Source organism: Poecilia formosa, unplaced genomic scaffold (genome assembly GCF_000485575.1).
Source record: "Poecilia formosa unplaced genomic scaffold, Poecilia_formosa-5.1.2 Scaffold25, whole genome shotgun sequence".
NCBI lineage: Eukaryota > Metazoa > Chordata > Actinopteri > Cyprinodontiformes > Poeciliidae > Poecilia > Poecilia formosa.
Genome location: NW_006799964.1, coordinates 3777658 through 3790307, shown reverse-complemented (window position 1 = coordinate 3790307; position 12650 = coordinate 3777658). Strand labels below are relative to the sequence as shown.

The following is a 12650-nucleotide window of genomic DNA, read 5'->3' as shown; positions in this document are numbered from 1 at the left end:
CTGATTAATAGTTAAACGTGTTCCAACTACAGAAAAACTCAGTTTATTTTTTTCTTTTCAAAATGCTTAGGTTTACTGTTAGAAAATCCAGACTGATATGTGACAGAAGCCCATTATTCGGTATGAACCGAAACATGCTGTGTGCTTTTTTTTTTTTTTTTTTTTTTTTTTTTTTTTTGGAGGGTGGGGGGGGCTAGTGGGAGTCTGTCTGGCACCCAGCTAAGGTCCAGATGGTGCAGCAGGTGAACGTAAATGTTCCACCCTCAAGGCTTTTTTTCATTCATGACTGGGGGGAAAAAAGGTGAAGCATGGCATGAATTTGTCTTCTTTTTTTCTTAAGAATTGACAGAAAAGGTGAAAAAATAAGCTTGAAAGAAACGTGTTTAGTGCATACTTTTTTAGGATGTGCTTGCATAATGAGTAAAATCCTACATTTATCTGACCAACTTGTTGAGCAGGCGATGCATCTTTGCTTATAAAATGTGTCTCTTTCCTTTCAGGGAGGAAAACACAAGATAATGGAGAAGTGCGTCCTGCCATTGACAGGGAAGCAGTGCGTGGATCGAATCATTACAGAAAAGGTGCAGCTTTATCTTCATTTGTGCACATAATATATGCAAATGTTCCTCAGTCCACTTGAATGGAAGATGAGAGTCAATCTGCATACTTGGATGAATGAGCCATTAACCATACATTTTTAGTTCTTAATCAATTTGGACTGTGAATAATTTAAATGTTCTGATGCACTGGAAATGTTTTTGAAAGTAAATTTTCATTGTAGAAAAGAGCCTGTTAAATGCAGGACTTACGGTGCATGTTGCTGTGATGGACTAAATGAAAAGGCAACAAGAACTAGAAGGCTATTCATGATACCACATGTAGTGCATACCTGGGCCATGAGTTATGCGATTATGTTTTTACAGACTTGCCTTGGACCTGCATCTTTGGTTAATTGGAACAGAGGACACACGAACCTGTCATCTCTTAAATCAAAATCTTGAAACTGAATTGGTTTGAAATGTAATATATGAAATTTATTTATCGGAGGGGGAAAAAATAAAGAACCAGCCTCCCAATTCTTACACATTCTAGCAAATTTGCATTTTTAATGTCGAAAATATGATTAGGTTATCTACACTTTTTTTTTTTGTTAAAAATGTCATATTTCAACACAGTGAGTTCTTTTCGGACCATTTTTAAAGTATAAATACAAAACCTCACTAAGAATATATGTCTGCAGAATAAAATCAAAACCTGCAGAGGGTGGAAGGATGAATAGAGGGGAAAGCGGTACACATATTATAGAAGGACTGATGGAAAGGTAGCGCAAGCGAGGAAGGGACAGACTGGAGACGGATGGATGGACTGATAGAAGGTATGACAGACAGATGGATGACTGGATGGATGACATTCTTAATTTATTTCACACATTTCTCTAATTCGGCTTAATTCAGTTTTATTTTTGGCCTGTGTTGAAAAGGGAAGAGCTACTGCATTTCATAAATATATTCTCAGTGGTCATGTCCTGATAATTAGAAGCATCAGGCATAAAAAGTTTTCTTCTCCGTGAAGATTTTTTTTCTTTCCATAACCTGAACCTTTTGTTATAATAATGGTTCTAAATAAACATTTTCTGAATTCATTTATTTTACAATTATGGTTCAGGTAGCTTGGTAGCTAAGCATGCTCTCCTCAGAAACATGATTACCTACTCACAGGCAGTGCTCTCTGTACACTTGGAATATGTTGAATGCTTTAGATGGTTGCCTTTGAGACTAATTAAATTGTGCCCAGAGGCCACTAGATGAATGTGAAATGGAAACCACAGGGCGAACCGTTTTTAGAGGAAAAACAGAAAGATTTATAACCTTTGTTGTAGAATGAAGAAAGTTAAGGTGCATCGGGGTGGCTAGTCGAATTCAAATGGGGGAAACCGCAGCTTTGACTACTAAATGTGAAAAATGGTGGAGGAGATGTGGAAATTAAATCAGTAGGAGATGTTCTTGTCTTAAGTGGATTTTGATCCAGGTATAGCGTTGTGCTCAGTTTAGATAATCCTCCCCCCCTTCTAATAACTGCCTTTAAAACTTTGTTCACTAAAAGCAAGACCTGTCTCTATGACCCCCACCGTCCACCCAACAACCCACTCATTCCTTTCTGCTCAGCTTGTTTCTGTTGTGATCGCACAGCTTTTCTCAGCAAGCAGTTTTCTGTTAACATTTGGAAAAGGTTACAGCCCTTTATACAGAATTACAAACTCCACTGCCATCTCCTCCTCTCCATCTTCCTCATTTAAGCCTCGGCTTTCTTGCTCCCTAAACACTCTCTCCTTGAATACATTTCCAGCTTTTTACTGTCTCCAGCCTGAATTCTTGCTCTTTATAATTGATGACCTCATTTTCTTCTTTTTCAAAAACATATTTTTCTTTTTTTCTTCGTGCTTTGTATTTTACTAACCCCCTCCTACCATTTTCAGCTTTGTCTCTTGTGCTTTGAATGGATTTGTTCTTTGCTTTATTCCAATGAACTACACAATAAGCTGGCATATTCTGACCTAATGTGTGAGCATTTTGAAGGCAGTCTTTGACAGCGTCACCCCCGTTCTTTGTAGTCTGGGCAAAGCGAACTGAACTTTTCAGAAATTCTGAAACGTGGTCATCAGTTCGTCATCTCCTGAAAAAAAAAACTAGCCTCAATACAACTGCCAATAATATGTCACCTTCAGTTGTTCTTTCAGTGGCTGTTGTGAAAAAAAAAAAAAAAATTAAATGAGGTCAGCGGTAGGATGATTTTCTAACTATTGGTAAATTAAATGTGACTTTTTTTTCTTGTGACAAAATAATTGAATGAAGGGCCATGCAAAGCTGTTCATGTCCCTTAACCACAAACTTCAGTGAATTTTCTTGGGATTTTATGTGGTAGAACAATACAATGCAGTAGAATTGAGCTACTATGAATGCTTTATCAGGGGCCTCTAACTACAGTCCTTAAGATCTAATATCTGATGGTTGCAGGACATCAGCCTGGATTTGACAACCCTTGGTTTAGACATGGGATAGATTTGCCTAAAGTCAAAGTCCTGATTTAGCTGTGTGTAGCACCACATGATATGATGCTTCAGTTGCATTATCACTTACAGTGCTAAAAGTATGAACTACTTTCTTCATTGATTCCAGTTTATTTAGCCTCCTGTAATTTAATTCCAATAAAACACATTAAAGTTTCTGGTTGTGATGTGACGATATCCAAGGAAGTAACATACATTTGCAAACCACTGTATTTACTGACGCGTTCGCTTTTTCTGCATGTTCAGTGTTGATTTTTATTTAGCCAATCAATGAAACAGTTTTGTTCCAGTGATAACTGTTAATGCTCACTTATGCAAAGGGGAAACAAACATGAATAATCAAGTTTCAGTTAAAATTGTTAAATAATAAACATAAAACAACATAAAAGTTGGCTGCTCAAGTCTGTGCTATGAACCATTTTGCACTCCATTTTCAATGGAGAAGCCTTCCAGTAGTCTGAAAAACAAACTTTTTTGTCTAACTTCACGAGAACTTTCTACTTCACTTTAAGAGAGCATATCCCTGGAAACACTTGAGTGGAAAAAAATATTTAACAAGAAAAGCTTTAAAAGTAGCTGAGGCAGATTTTGTTTAAACCTAGCTTTTATTATAAAAGTTATTTAAATTTAGTAGGGTCTGACATTAAACCTCAACTGCATAATAATGATGGGTCTGCATGCCTTTTTTTAATACACATTTAATAACTCATCTGGAGAGTAATGTGGATTAACAGGAAAATAAACTTGGATAACTGCTCAGCCTATGACTTGGATTAAGTTGCAGCTAGAAGTCAAAGTATTTCATTTCTTGCAGCATAAGCATTTTGAAGTTATTCTCTAAAAGCAACAAAATGAAAAGAAGTGTTCATGTCACTTATGAGAAGTTGTTTTTTATGTATATAGTCTGTGGTGGAATTCCCTCATTTGAAAGTGAAGCAATAACTTTGCTCTGCTTCCATCATGAAAACTGAGAAGAGGGAAGCTGCTTTATTAGGCCATTAAGAAATGCTGATCAATATAAAAAGCTGCTTAAAATGCTATCAGAAGAATAGTTATGCCCCATTTTATTGTTTTAATATTGGCATTATGTGATTGTTTTTGAAAAATTGCTTCCACAACAACATCCGACGACTTGGAGTGAGCCTTCAGCCATCAGACTTCCCACCAATTAACGTCTATTATCTGTTGTGATTTAGTTGTTTATTGTCAGAATAATACAGTGTTGCAGTTATTTCCACTGTGATAACAAATAACTGGTTATGACTGCCTGTGGACTAGGAAATTATTATGATAATACCAGTGGTAAATTATTTGTCTCGTATTGTGCACCCTGAATCTAGTTTCAGCAGGGGATACAGTCAACATTATTACAAAGGTCGGAAAAATACGGAATTTGATAAAAGCACATTCCAGGTCTGGATAAGGTAGCAATGTTTAAAATGTCATCCATCCTTTCATCCATCCATCACTTCTTAGATCCATTTTTCTATTCATCTGTCCATCACTTCTTTGTTCTGTCCTTCCGTCTGTCTATCCATCACTTCTCTGGTCCATCCAGCACTTCTTTAATCTGTTTAACCGTCCATCTACCACTTCTCTGGTCTGTTCATCAATCCATACATAGCATCTCTGGTCCATCTGTCCATCCCTTCTTTCCTTCACACATCACTCCAACCTTCATTAATCTACCCAGCATTCTTTCTTCTCCCTTCCTTTGTTTGTCTTCCTTGCTTCAGCTTGACAAGTGGCCTAAAATGAATAACTACAAGTTAATGTGTGTTTGAAAAAGTATCGATTTTAGCTTGAAAAATGGTAATAGTTGCATGTTAATTTATTTATTTATTTTTTTTAACAAATGGTTTTTCTAAATAAGGACAGAAAAAAAATGGTCATTTTTGGATATGCCTGCAGACACATGAACAGACGGTGACATGCGCAACATATTCTCTCAAACACATCGTCCTTGTTGGCTCTTGACAGCCTGCAGGGATGGTAAATTGAGTGTTGTCCTAAATAGTTATGTTTTGATTTGTAGTCTCAGGGTGGTGGGAAACCTGTTGCCTCAGGCTGTGTTTCTACTGCTCCTCTCTATGGGTGAATCATTTAATGTTCACTTTTTTCTTCTTCTTTTTTTTAACCACACATGCTGTTTAAATGCTTATTTACTTGCAGTGGTTTTATTGTATGTACTTTAACATACTGCGAGAGAGAAAATCAGAGCACCTCTGAAGCCCATTTTCAGCTTTAGAGTCCCCTCCTATCTCCTAATAGTTAAAATTACTTTTTGTTTTGTTCAGGGGGAAAAAAACGAAAACATTTGTCTAAATCAAATTTAATGTCTTCAGAATAATTCAGTCATGATAATAGTCCCAGAAAAATGTCACCTTGTCATTTTGCATAATGACAGTAACACCAGTGACAGCAATTATAACTGCAGGAGCCAAATTGAAATTCTTTTATAGCCCCACGTTGAGCTTTTTTGTAAACACATTTCCAAATTTGCTAATCGCATTTGCTGAAATGCATGGTAGAAATAACCTTTGACTTAATTGCTCCTGTTGCTTCTATTACATACCAACATCTTGTTTCCTACAAACATTACGCTTCCTATTTTTAATTGACATTCAGCCCACTTCCAGCCAGACGGCACATCACGTCGTCTACCAGCCTCTTAATTAATAACTTTCATCAGTCGGGTTAATGATGATGGGGGATTTGAAGGCTGTGAAGAAAGGTGACCCAAAGTTTTCACGACAAAGAGATACTTTGCGAATGGAGCACAATTTAAGCAAAGAGTGATTATTAGAGATGAGGTCAGCAGATAAACTCAGAATGTACTGACCCAGACTGCCACGTGTCGTACATTTTATAAGCAGAAGCTTACTTTCACCGACTTATGACGACACGTCCCACAACAGCACACCGTTGTCGTATTTTTAACCCACACCTCTGGCATATTTTGATAAACCTTTTAATCCCTTTTAATCACTTGTGACAAAGTGTCACAATTAGAGATGCATGTCAGTGTCTGTGTTACCCATAGACCCTAGGTCCTCATGACATTCCATCTGTCTCGCTATATTGAAGTGAGATATCTGCCTCCTGCCCTGTCAGTGTGTGGGGTTCTAATGAGCTGAGTGTCCTGACAGGCTTTACATGGCTGTGGCTGAGGCTAAGCCTGCCAGTCCCTGCAGAAAAAGGCATCAGGCCCCGGCTCTGAAGAGTTTGCCTGAACTGTCCTTAAACTAATTTTGTATCGTTTACCAGAGGAGGGAAACTGGTATTTCTATTGATTCACTTTTAAGCCTGGTTTTTATGAAGTGGATGGTACACATGGGGCATGGGTCTGTCTAATCTCCTCGCTATACAACTTTTGAATACGACAATGGTTTCACAGCACATTTTATAAACGAAAATGTCTGACTTGGTCTTACTGGTGTCATTTAAAAAGGAGAAAAAAAACACTGACACCTACTGCTACGGCTTGGTTGTAAAACTCTCATACTACATTATTTCTCATGTATCGACAGAAATGTTGATGCTTCCATTAAATAAAGTTGTGGTTTCGAATGCTTTTCTTGCAGAATATTACCTTTTTGCCATTGTGGTTTATCTGGCGATGATATTAAAACAAATGTTTGCTGGTTTATTAATCAGACTATAGGGATAAGCAGAAACCTCGGTCTTTAACAACTGCGTATCTGGAATACTCTTATATAATTATATATATTATAATATATTATATTTTAGCAAACCAAGACACTCTGACTTTTTTTTCCACAGTACCAGTCCATATTTCAGTCACAAGGACTTTCAAGACACCTCAATAATTTAGCTGCAAAACTGTTCTTGAGGACACTGTCACACCACTGAATTTCTGTAAGTCAGCCTGCAGTTCATTTATCTGTACTGCTTATTCATATCCGTCTTTTGTCCCCAGTAAGTAACCAAATATTCATTCAAGTTACTCTCATTAAAACATTATTTCTGCACCTCACATCCTCTGCTTCCAGCTGTACACAGTGATGAGCTCCCTGATGTTTCAGCTGCTTTGTCATCATTCTTACCTTTAAGGGTGTGAAGCATCTTTTAGTTTCATGAAGTAACTCTCTGTTTTCTAGCATTAGTCAAATAAAAATTATTTTGGTATTTCCATCCGACCTAAAACAATAGAAGTTATGCTTGATTTGGCTTCATACAGTTAGAAAACATGTGTGCGTCTTTTTATTTGGTGTATGCTTTTATGTGGTTTTAGCTGCAGATATAACAAAGTTTTAGATGTTTTTCTGTTTCATGGAATAATCCATTTCATTTCCACAACAGAATGACACTAAACATATTAGTAATATATGTGTTTATTTTTTTTAAAATCTAGGTTACTTTTCATTGGCTGTACACCATGTGGTCTGTGTCATCATCTGCCACAAATACCAACATCTCATTAAAGAAAATGAAAGAAATAAAATACTGGTTCTCAATTTTTTTTTTCTTTTTTGCTTTGATGTTAGTTAATATTTGTAACTGAACAAATTTTATTTAGCTGCACTGCAGGCCAAAATGGCTCTTGGGACTGGAAAAAGGTTGCAGACCCCTGGTCAAAAAATTTACTACTACCCCTGACTTAGAATTAATGCTAAATATGAGAATATTGAATCTATTACCCAAAATGAATTAAATAGGTTTTTTGTCATGCTCAAACTATCAGAAGTGCTCCAACAATTACAGTGTAACTGTTCACTTGTTTGTAGTGGTCCGGATTCAGTGAGTCAAGGGCTCCTCTTTGCCTCTTCTGTATGTGTCAACAATAATTGCAGCTTTTTTGTCATCTCCTGTGTGGATGACACAAAAGTGCTACTTTGGCCACATGCCTGAACTGCTGCTTTTTTTTTTTTTTTTTTTTTTGCTTTTTTTTAAGGGTGGCCTCATTTGTACAGTTTACATCAGGTTGATACTTCAGTTCCTGAAATCGTCTCTCTCTGTACCTCACTTTAGTCCCCTCATCAACTGTCATCTTTCTACTCGTATTTCTTCTTTTTTTTATCCTCACATTTTTCAACCATCTGTCTCTTTACCAGGCTGTGTTTGATGTGGATAAGACAAAAGGTCTGACTCTGATTGAAATATGGGAGGGACTGAACCCTGAGGACATCAAGGCATGTACCGGCGCAAATTTTGAGGTGAGTGCCATAACCGTTCAGTTACATTTCTTCAAGCTTCCCATTTTAGATTGTGTTTAAAGCCTTACAATGAATTGATATTTTATTGTTGCTAGGTATTATAAGATTGAAATTATTTTGAGTGTATTTATGAAAGATATTCAAACATTAATGTGTTAAGAAATAAGCGATCTTAAAATCAATTTTAGCAGAAATATTAGCAATCCTGCTGTTAAAGCACAGCTTCTCTACAATGTTGAGGGTCCTGAGTCCTCTCTAAAGTTAATCAAAACTTCTATGGATAATCAGATCCTCGGGCTTGAGATTAAATGTCAATTTGTTTGAATATTTTTTACACATCTTCACCAAATATCAATAAGCATTTCTCTTTGTGTTCCTCTGCAGGTGTCTTCCAACCTGAGACCTATGCAGCAGATTTAAGAGTTTCAGGCTGCTATGAAGATGTTTTTTTTGGCTTTTTAGTTACTATGTGCTAAGAAACTGCCAATAAAAGAGGACGCTCTGTGTCAAATAAGGTTACAAAACCTACATCTGGTTCAGTTCTCTGGCAGTGAGTGTTCAAATATCAGGAATTACTCAGCATCACTGACTAAGGAATAGGACTCAACTGGAGTCATTGTGCATGATTCTTAACATGGTGTGATGTGGATATTTTACTGTTGGGGTAATAATTATATTTGTGCAACTGTAACCAAAATGTTCCTTTTAAATGTTCTTGAAATAATTTGTAAGAAGAAAGCAGCATTATTACCTTTTAACATTTAAATTCAGTTACACATACTGTAAGATTAAAACCTAATTGTACCGTAAAAATATAAAAAATGCAATGCAAAACAGTTTCAGATTGTATGATTGTAGATCTGTAAAGTTGTCTATTATGGGTATAAATCTGTCACCAGGATTTGAAATAAAATGCCCCTGAAATTTTTATGTTGTATATTTATGCTTATCTTTTTAGTGTTAAAATATATTGAGAATACACTTTTAACCAAACAAAAAAATTATCAGTATTTCTACCAAAACTGTAAATGCATTTTCTGAGAATTTTACATTGTTAGGTTTTGATGGAGCAACAGAGAGTAAGTAACATACTAACATACATAACATACTAGGCCATATCAATACATACAAGTGGAATTTTGGGAAACAAATACAGAGCTTTAAAGTTCATACTTCAAAGCAGAATTTAGTTTAGCTAATTACATTAGAGTAAAAATTTTGCAGGAGATGCTAAGACTGCCTGTGTCAGTTTTTTTTTTTTAACTCACCTAAAGCAGCATACAAACAACCCAGAAAGTCGTCACCCATCAGTTCTCCAAAGAGATGCTAGACTTGGCGCAAGTGGTATACAAAATAAAAGCATTAAACTCACCGTTGAGTTGACGTTCATTCAAAATTTTGAAGTTTATATGAAAGCTGATTTTTCATCAGCTTTTTTTTTTCATATCAGCTTTTTTTCATATCGGCTTTCATATCGGCTTTCATATATACTAAAGAAAGCAGCATTATTACCTTTTAATAATGGTAATAATGCTATATTACCAATGGTATTATTAATGGTATATGAAATGGTATATGAAAGCTGTATATACATATATATATACAGCTTTCATATATGAAAGCCGTATTTTTTAACACTGAAAAGTTGAACTGAAAAACATTGAAAATGTGGTTACTTTGAAATAGAAATGTGAATTTTTAACTTGAAGTGAAAATTTCAACCATGTAGAAATGACACTTTTTTTTTAGGTTAAAAATGTATTCTGAGTATATTTTAACACTGAAAAAGTAAGCACAAATATATGACATTAAAATTTCAGGGACATTTTCAATTCAAATCCTGGTGACACATATTTACTTACATAGTCATGATCAATTAACAAAAGCTTTTCATACTATACATCTGCTGATTGAGCCCACCTTTATATTATCCATCTGGAAAATGAAGGAAATATAGTGAGTGAGTCTAATCGAGACACTGTCTATGTGGTGTGTAACTCATGCATTTCAAATGAAAAATAAGCCTTTTTTTTATTGATATCTGTACAATAAATAAAATAAAGCCTGTTTTGCAGAGTTATGCAAATTAATCTGTCTCTTTCAATATGATTTTTATATTTTCTAAAAGTGAAAAAACAGCAAGACTTAGCTGAGACAGAAAGGAAATGGCACACAGGCTGGCTCTTTCTCCATCAACGTGATGTTCTTGATGTGATTTCTCTACTCAACCAAAGATGCACAGCAGTTACCTGAGGGCCGTTACATAACCGCAGAATTAAGCCAGTGGGGTTTTTTTGAGCTTCAGGAAGATCAACCAGGTTGGATCATCAAGCAGAAAAATGGAAGAAAGTGACAGGGGACCCCTGCTACCGGCTGTTGATGGTAATCCAGCACATCTGTATGAGTCAAACCTAAGTGGTTCCCCATAACGCTGCATTTTGTAACCCATTTCTCATAGTTGGTAAATGGATTTCTGAAATATGGCTCAATTTAGCTGGAATAAATGTCACTGAACAGTAAAAGTGAACAAGGTTATCTTTTTAGAGTGATTCATCTGAAATGGGTTTAGTTGGAGAGGAATTCCACGTTGAACAGAAATGGCTTTCAGGGGAGGGGCCTCCTTTTTTTCTAAATGGCTTTGTTGCAACAAATGTTAGAGCGGAAGAATTTCTGCTATTTATATTTACAGTAAAAAGGCTAAGCATAACCGTTGTGACAAAATACGAAGAATGTGTAAAACATTTGGTGTCAAGATACACACAGCAGGTTGAAAGCAAAAAAAAAAAATTGTATTGCATTTATGTATAATGTATCCCCAAGCATAATGTGCATTTACGTATAATGTAGCCATAGGAGATTTTAGTTGATTTATTCTGACATGTTAGCACACTTATCATCAAAAATTGCTCTAACACCAACAATTACAGAGTCAAGATAGTCGCCTGATTTAGTCGTGGGATGTGTTAGTGTTGCAGTTTGCATATGAAAAGGATTCAGGTCTATGTTCTGAATCTTTATACCACTGTGACCTATTTTTGTGAATGACTCATGTGAAGGAGCCTTGCCAGCTGATTTTCATCACAGATTATGTCAGTTGCTTAATTCTAAATTGCCTTCCATTGGAGGTCTTAGAGGGAATATGAATGCATTTAAATGAACGCCCCTAATCTCTTATGAATATGTACAAGAAATTCACAAATGCTGCTTCTTTGGGGAAAAACTGAAGTGTCAATTTTAGAGATGTTTGTATCTGAAATTGATTATGTTGCCACTCTTAGAAAAAGTCTGTTTAAAGCTACTAACCAAGACTTTTCAATAAAAACAAACGGCGTGTTTATTTTCTGTTAGCAGTCATTTTAACCTTTCATAGCACCAGTAATGCATTTCTGTCATAAGATTCAATCCATATAACACATATGACAAAAATAATTAATGAATAAATGTCAAATGAAATTTACTAGAGTGTATCTGCTCAGAAGGTGTTCCTTTTGCATGAATTATTGCAATACTGGACTACTTTTTTTTCTTTGTAGACGCCCATCTGTGAGGTCGCACGTTGGTTTTGGACGAGCAGATCTGGCTCACGGCTCCCACTGCAATTCATCCCAAATGTTTCCTGTATGCATCAGTCAAGTTCTTCCACACCAACCTCACTCATTTATGCCTTGTTAGACTTTGCTTTGTGCACTGCTGTGCGGTCGGTCATGTTAGAAGAGGTCATCCCCAAATTGTTTCCACAATATTTGTAGTAAAACATTGTCTAAAATGTGTGTTTTGTATTATTAAAATTTCCTCTGCAAGAGGGGCTGAGGAACTCAACTCCAATCAGCCCCACACCATAAACTCATCTCCAACAAACTTTACCCTTAACACTGTTCACCCAGGCAGTTGGCTTCTGGCAACTACTAAGCTGTCCAGTGACTTTTTGATGCAAGGCTGGAACCCAAACCCAATAAACTCTCTTGGAGCATGAGGTTTGGATGGTGTTTTGTAGATACTGACACTGCAGAAACTTACCGATCATCTATAAGCCACAACATCCACTGACCCTCCCATGAGATTTTACATGATCAAGTCCTTGACTTTTACTTATCTCTTCAGATTGCTATTATCCCACTTACATTTGATTGAGCAGGGAGGAAATTTTCACGTCTGGACTTGTTGCTCAGGTATCAGGTTTTCTTTGCTGGAAGTTTCCAAGAGTCGCCCAGTGTTCTGCAAATCGTTGATGGAGTCTGCATGACATGTGGAAGTGATGAGAACACTTGTACGCAATGATTTGGATGGATGATCAATTTTGTTCACTGATTTTAACTGAATTCCTCAATTTACTGTTCGATATTTCGATGAATTAAGATGAAGCTGCTCTTCGTTCGACAGATGTGTTTTTATTGTTTTATGTTAGG

The 12650-nt window shown here is 36.2% G+C and overlaps 1 long non-coding RNA gene across 1 annotated transcript; it reads left to right on the top strand.

Moving 5' to 3' along the window:
• Positions 1–484: 484 nt before the first annotated feature.
• Positions 485–9172, top strand: LOC103135460 (uncharacterized). The gene is made up of 3 exons (XR_475936.2): positions 485–581; positions 8143–8244; positions 8629–9172. It is a non-coding gene; the product is annotated as an uncharacterized LOC103135460 (long non-coding RNA).
• The last annotated feature ends 3478 nt before the right edge of the window (positions 9173–12650 follow it).